The sequence below is a fragment of the Tinamus guttatus genome, unplaced genomic scaffold (genome assembly GCF_059628265.1).
Source record: "Tinamus guttatus ecotype Peru unplaced genomic scaffold, ASM5962826v1 Tinamus_guttatus_pri_ptg000639l, whole genome shotgun sequence".
Taxonomy (NCBI): domain Eukaryota; kingdom Metazoa; phylum Chordata; class Aves; order Tinamiformes; family Tinamidae; genus Tinamus; species Tinamus guttatus.
This window is the reverse complement of record NW_028289173.1, coordinates 5,219,692-5,227,491: the sequence shown is the minus strand read 5'-3', so window position 1 is coordinate 5,227,491 and position 7,800 is coordinate 5,219,692.

Genomic DNA, 7,800 nt, shown 5'->3' with positions numbered 1-7,800 from the left:
TTACTAACTGTTTGGGAACTCCTGTTAGCATCACAAAAAATCCCCAGGTTTAGCTAGATCTCAAAGGTAGAACTGAAAAAAAAAAAAAGCTACGGAGGAAACCTTCTCCTTCCTGAAAAATACATGGAGTCTAAGGAAAGATGGAATAAAACTCAGCCTCTCTTTTCACCATCATCAAGGAGGGCTTCGAAGAGACTGCTATTTCTATAACAGATGAGTTCTCAGGGAGATGCGAAATAGCTTGTGGCAACAGTCTGAGATTGTCTTGAAATATCGGTGTCCTCATATAGCCTGGACAGATAATGAAATTGCATTGCATGAACGAAGGGTGTCTCACTGCGGGCACTGTGCTACAGCCCCACAGGCCGTCATTATGTGGGGTCCTGCCCACGCTGCCTACATCTTTGGGGCAGAGCACCAAAGGGACTTGAGGGCCAAACTTTCAGCTGGAGTAAATTGGTTTAGCCCCATCGGCTTCCCTGGAAGCCTGTTGATTTACAGCAGCGGAGGCTCTGGCCCCTGCTATGTTTAATATCTGAGGCAGGCTTTCATTGGACACAAAAGAATCCTCTTTGGGACACTTTGAAACCTGTGCTGTGTGCTAGCGAGGAGCTAAGCGATTCCCAAGATTTTCTGCAAGGCATGTACAAATACACGTTGTGCACCGAGCACGCGTGAGCCCCGTCAGACACACAGACACAAAATACGCTCCTTGGGATGTGCCAGGGTGAAGAAGAGTTTTCTAAGTCACTTCATTTTTACTGGAAACTCCGCGCCAATACTCCCACATATAACGTCCTGTGCACTCCTCGTAACCAGCATTGTCTGAGCTTGTGGTATTTTAATAAATGTTCCTGCCGAAGCCAAAGATACTCTAAGACACATCACCTTTGTCCAGAGGAGGATCCCAGCTGAACGGAAGTCCAGAGAGGGTGACCTCTGCTACAAACCAACACATAGGTATGTTAAATGAGTTCCTATTAAAAATAACTGCTCTCCGTACTTCCTGGAGAAGGGGGCACAGTCTGTTTAGAGAGTGCACGTGAGGGTGACAGAGGCAACAAAAAATCCTTTCACTGTACACAGAGGGAAATGAGGAGGTAAAAATGAATGCCTCTTTTTTATTTCATAGGGACGGATTGGGAAAAGTAGATTATTGGGCTTGAGCTGCATGGAAAAGAATTCCCTCTTTTTTTCTTTTTTCCTGAAATCCTGATTCATCTTCATTATTCGGTCACTCAAGCTTCCTTGGAAACAGAATGCCACTGAATTATTATGGCAGTCATAGATGAATTCAGCAGAAAAATATACATATAATAACGAAAGAACGTAAAACTGCTCTCCTTGTGCAGCCCTACAGAGAGACAGCCAGACAAAAGCATGAAAAAATTGACTGTCTGGCCAAGAATGAAATTGCTGGCAAGTCTGGTTTCAACCCTGCTATTAGCTTTCTTGCAGCTGCTTCAACTACCCATGCAGTACTGAGATAAGTGCGTTCTCTGAAGTTTTTTTTTCCTAATTGGGAGTTAAACATTTATTTGCATATTAGCCTATTCCTGATTAATACCTCTCTGAAAGCACGTAGGAGCTATCAGTCAGCCAACTTAAATATATGTATGTATATATGCATGTGAGAGAAGGAGCTCTCAGAAATGTTATAGTATTTAGGGACAAATGTCCCGCCCCTGTGGGCCAAGCATTCGCCAGGTGCATCGCACATGGGGCAATCCTGCTGTGCCAAAGGGTCAGGACAAAGAAGATGGCAGTTCGCGGCAAGGGAGACTGGGGAGGGAATGTGCTCTTGCAAATCCCCTGCATGGGGCGGTTCACTTGTGCAATGGGCACATGGGCAGAAAAGCGCCCACTGGGGCAAAAAAGCACCTACACAGTTTCCACCTGCAGAGTTGAGATACTGCAGCCACCCCCTCTGCACTGCGTGAAACATTCCAGTGGGAGCAAAGGGGGCAGGTGCAGTAAGGGCTCACGTCCTGCTCCTGTCCCTGCAAGATCGCTGTTGAGGGCTGATATATTGGGCTGGGGCAGGGTCCACTCCGAGTCTGGGCTTTAGGAATGTATTTGGGACCTGATAGTCTGTAACACTCTAACAGCCTTCGGACTCACTCTCCTAAGCGGCGTGCCAAAGGGTTCCTCTCTTCAGAGGCATCAGGCACTTCTGTTCAAAGCCCATAAAAAGGTGGCACTGTCTAAGGGAGGAACAGAAAAGGTAATGGAAGATGTGCCAAGAAAGTGCCTGCACTCTTCTCTTTCCAAGGCATGACAGGCTTAAGGAAAAAAAAAAAAAGGCATCAAGGAATTCAGTGGTTGTCCCAGTGATTGTCTTTTAGGAAACAAAAGAAGTACTTGTGGCTTAGCTTTTCCAAGTTGGTACATTAGCAGATACACTAAGCAGACAGCTTGATCCAGATGAGTCACACAGCCGAAAAGAAACAATGACCTGTGTGTTCTTACAGTACAAATTATTCATTTTTCTCTATCAATAAGGACTTTATATATATAAATATACATATACATAATTGCATTCGGGCAGCCGATCAGGAGGGTGTGCCTATCGGAAGATAATCATCCCCTCCCCCAGGGAATCAAATCCATTTGTCAGGCTGTCAGAATTTCACGATACCCTAAGGCGGGCCACAGCATCTTAAAATAACTTAAACACACCTCGTATCATGCCTGGATGTTGAATCAGCCCGGAGATGTCAATCACCCACTGCCGTTCACTGCAGAATCAACTCAGTTGCTCTGATCCTCGCTTCTGAACTTACAACTTCCCTCTGCAGAAGGCAAGGGAAAGCAGAAGGGGTGCCTCTTTGTGTGTGTATGTTTAATTCCCCAGCCTCCACAATAACAATTCCACCCTTTGAGCCTCCTCCTTGGGAAAGAGCAGAAGAGCAAGTTGCCCTTTCACAACAGCTGGTTGCTGAAGGGAGGCAGAACAGCAATTACCACAGGAGACAGCAAACCTGGGTCTTCCTCTTAGAGGTTAATAGGACTTTTGCCAATGTGATTTGACCCCAGTTAGCTATCCTCACTCGGCCCTTCAAACATTTTCAGAAATATCTGCTAATTTGCCATGTGTCAGTTTTCGGAGAGCTATGAGTGCTTCTAGTTTTCAGAAGGTCTAAATTCCCACTAGTATTATAGTATACCCATGTGATTGCTGTTACTGTTGTTGTGATCATTATTTCTTGGTCTGTATCTGAGCTCGTATGTGCTGTAAGCCTTTACTGACTTCAGTTAATTGCCCATCTCCTCTAGAAAACTACATCTAGTCTCAGCATCAAGATCATGCTGGGATCAAATGAGGGGTTGATATAGAATGTATCTGTTGAAGTGCTGTCACTCTCCTTCACACCTTGTTTTCTTCACATCTAAACTAAGGGTGGAAATACTGACTTTGCAAAGTACTGCAGGAGACTAGGTTGCAAAGCACTTGGTAAGGTTAGCACACCATTGCACTGAGGTAGTGCTCAGCTTTATTGCACTCAGTTGCTGTTCAGTTTAGGGACACACAAGCATCATTTACAGCTTCACTTACCCATCATGAGATCCTTGAGCTCATGGTCCAACAAATTCGATAGATTCCCACTGAAACAAGCACAGGAACTAGGAGGTGGAAATCGAAAAATGGATTATTGAGTTATTATTTCTGGGATACACGCAACTCATTGTTACAAACGAGGACAAAAGGCACAATTGCCAAAGTGGCTTCATGCTTTCCTTGCGTGGCGCGAAAGCTGCCTGCTTGCCTTTCATTTTGCAGGCCACTAGGTGGAAGTCCTGCTCCATGCCAGCCCCGCACCAAAATTCTCCGCAAGTGGCAGCCAGGGCTGGAGTGGCCCTTGTCAAACTTGCCATTTTTTTTTTCCCCTGAGGTGGAAGTAAAAGATGAGGAACCAGAAGCCCCGGTGCTCTTCTTTTTTATTTTATTTACAAAGCAGGGATTCTGTTCTAGTGCACATAGTGTCACAGGAAGCATATATCAAAATCAATATATAATGAAATCATAACAACAAGGCTTGTGACAGCTAGGCATAAAACCTGGAATGTGCCTTGAGAAGGAGAGACAGATGAATTTGTCAAGCGTGCCATAACACAAGCCCTTTATGAATTATTAGTGATTTATAATGCACTTTCAGGGGAGTGGGGAGAACTCAGAGAAATGAATGGGCTTTCTTGGCTTTTCTCTGAAATGACAAATGCTTTTTTTATTCCTCTTGCTCTCTGCTGACTCCCAGGTTCCATGCTCTGCCTATAAGACCACTTAGCACGAGGTAACTCTATACCTCCTTTTTCTGCTGTTTTTGAAATGAAATATCTCCCGTGACAACTTTCCGTGGCAGTGCCTGCCAGAAGGCAAACTCAGGGGGTAAAGTCCTTTCCTAGGTTTGCCTGTCCAAAGCCATTTGCCCTGCAGTCTCACTCGGGGCTGACCCAGTAAAACCAGACAAGCAGCTCACCCGCAGTCTCCCTCCCTTCTTCCCCCCTTGCTGCTCCCTGTGCGCTCTCTCTCAGCTATTTAAGTTCATTCACTCTTAATTCCTGGGACCACCAGGCACTTCTGTCTCACCAGACCGAAATGCAGACCACAGAGCAGGGTAGTCCTGAAGAGAAAGACAAGAAAAATGGCAACACAGGAGGGTTAAAGGCAGGCTGAGCCTAGCAAGCATCGTCTAGACTTTCCGTCTCATGATTCAGTGTGTCTGATGTAAAACTATTTAAATAAGAGTTATGTAAATAACATGGCAGACAGATAGATTATTTAATATAATCAAAGTAAGATAAAGCCCAGCCCCCAATCCTTTCCTAAAGTAAAGCTGCTTTGTGCCATCCTCCTAACGCAAACAGCCCCGAGGGCAAAAGCCCCAGCCAAGGGAGGATCACCTCAGTGCAAGGAGATAGCCTCTTGGCTCGCAACCACCCAGGCAACTTCTACACTGCTTCTCCATCCCTACAGCCAAGCCAAGGTCCATTCATGAGAAAGCTTGCTGCCCCACAGGTCTTCATTGCCATAACAGAGCCTCAGCGACACTGCCATGTGGAACAGCCTTTCTTTGAGCTATGCTGGAGGAATTGCCTTCAGCAGGCCCAATCCAGAATGGTGACAGGGCCAGAAGTGACTGGGCTGTAGAACAAGCAACCTTCGCCCTTACTTTTTCACCTTCTGGCAGGGCTGGCCTCGAAAGTTGAGCTGAAAATGGCTTGCCAGGTAGAGTTGCACTTCCATATGTCTTACTATCTTGTTACCGTACAGTCACATATTCATCTTTACCCTCTTTTAAACTTCCCAGGGCATGTCTGCATGCCAGGGATTGCAACCAACGTAGGTCCACCAGACTTGCTTGAAACTGGGGACCGATGACAATGTAAACTTGGGCACACAGGGCTCGCTATAGGCTGCAAAACCCGCTAGCGAGGCTGGTTTGATGCACAAGCAGACCGTGCCCACAGGACTGCAGGCCAGTGCAAGGCCAGCTTGGGTTTGCTGACACAAGCAGCAGTTGTTACAGTGCAAACACACCCTTATGTAATACCAGTTCCCCTAGGATACCACTTTTCCCACTAACTTGGTTTGTTTTTATTTCACAGTGAGGTAACTCCACGTTCTTGACATTTCCTCTCTCTTTCCCTTTAAACATATAGGCTTGACTTGACCATCCTTACATTAAAATCAAGGTGCAGACAAGTTTAAGTAACTAAGTTTAAGACTGTGCTGCTGGCACTTCCCTCCTTACCGCACCCTCCTACCTCCTGCCCATTCAGGTCACTCATAACTCTCCTGACTGCTCTGCTCCTTCCCTTCCCTTCCCTTCGCTTCCCTTCGCTTCCCTTCGCTTCCCTTCGCTTCCCTTCGCTTCCCTTCCCTTCCCTTCCCTTCCCTTCCCTTCCCTTCCCTTCCCTTCCCTTCCCTTCCCTTCCCTTCCCTTCCTTTCTCTTCCCTTCCCTTCCCTTCCCTTCCTTCCCTTCCTTCTTTCTTTCTTTCTTTCTTTCTTTCCTTCCTTCTTTCTTTCTTTCCTTCCTTCTTTCCCTCCTTCTTTCCTTCTTTCTTTCTTTCTTTCCTTCCTTCTTTCCTTCCTTCTTTCTCTCTCTTCTCTTTCTTCTCTTTCTTCTCTTTCTCTCTTTCTTCTCTTCTCTTTCCTTCTTTCATTTTTTTTCTTTTTTTTTTCTCAACTTTCTTAGTATCTGTTTAACCTAATCTTCTCTTCTGGGCAGAGTGGGACCAACTGGTTCCACTTCCAGACATCCCCAGACCCACACGCAACCTCTGTAGTGCCATGACCATGTTGGTTAAGGACAGGCTGTTTGTTTTTTAAACCAAGTGAGATAAGCATAGCTATTCATACCATGGAGGGGTTTATTCAGGTATAAGGACACCTTGTACAAGCACTAATATGTTCCCCTTCCCACATGGCAATTGCTGCACAACTAAAGCAATATGACTGACACCAGTCTTGACCTGATGTGCTCATGCACATCAAGTGTGCAAGGCTTTTACACGCTTACAAAACTGACGCTAGCCCACACAGGCCCCCTTGCTCTCTGTCACGGGCACTCAGAAATGGGACACGTAGTTTAATGCCTCTCCTCTCAGCTTGGACGAGGAACAGATTCACTCAGCCTCATACCTTCTACCCAAATGAGTGCGGGAGTAGATAAGGCTGTAGAGCACTTCCCTTTCTTTCTTTTTTTTTTAAACTCTAGCTCAAATGGTCTGACTCATCAGCAACACAAGTATGACAAAATGTCTATTTCCCTCCTCCCTCCTCTTCCCCCCAAATATTTTGGCTTGATTTCACTGTCAAATTAGGGCACTTATTCCATGCCAGTTGGAAAAAGAAAAAAAAATGGCCTCCTAGAGCACTCATTGAATATGATGAGGATTTGGGGAGGGTGCGGAGCATAACATCATCAGAGGCAGAAAGTGAAAACAGCCAAAGGAAACGCCCACACTCTTCCTTTACAAAAGCTGCTTGTTGTGTCTGTCTGAGCAATTGTTAAAAAACCTGGAGGGGAATTAGGAGGAAAAAAGATAACTGACTTTATTAAGAGCAAAAGATTGATTGAGCAATTGATTGCACTTAATTGGAACTGTGTGAGCAAGGCAGAGGATTCCAGGTTGTTTTTTTCTGCCCTTCCCCCGCCCCCTGAGTCTCACAAAAAGTCAAGCCACAGAACTGCACAGGAGACTGAGCCACCAGTATTAGAGCTTGTGTTTAGTTCCCTTTCCAGGGCATTGCTTTGCTGGAAGTGGCTGGATTTTAGAATTGACCCCTTCCACCTCGTTGCTAATCTCAATATTTGAGGCCTCAGAAAGGAGAGGGAATTCAAGAGTCACAAAATTAAATTTCAGAGTGGCTTGTGCATGTGTGTGTGTGTTTCTTTCCAGAGCTTTTTTTCTTCTCTTATGGGGTACGCTCACATTCATGGGATGCTTTTCCTTTTCAACAAGAAGGTCTGGAAACTTTTTAAGGAGGATGTCAAGGTTTTCATCAATTTAATTTCAGGAATGAAGACTTCAAAAAAAAAAGTCATCCAATACATCATAAAGTATGGGAGAATGACACAACTAAACTTCGGTCATCAAAGGGTCAGAGACTACCTGTTAGAGGCAGTGCTTTCATAAAATTAAGGGATTGTTTTCTGGAGTTAGGTATGTGATAACAAAGCTACAGCACAAGAGAAAACTAGCACAGAGTTGGACAATCTTTCTCCCCAGAATGGTCTTCTGGGGAAAAATGATAGTGTGCACAAACAGTTTAAAATAAAAGCTGAACCCATGCT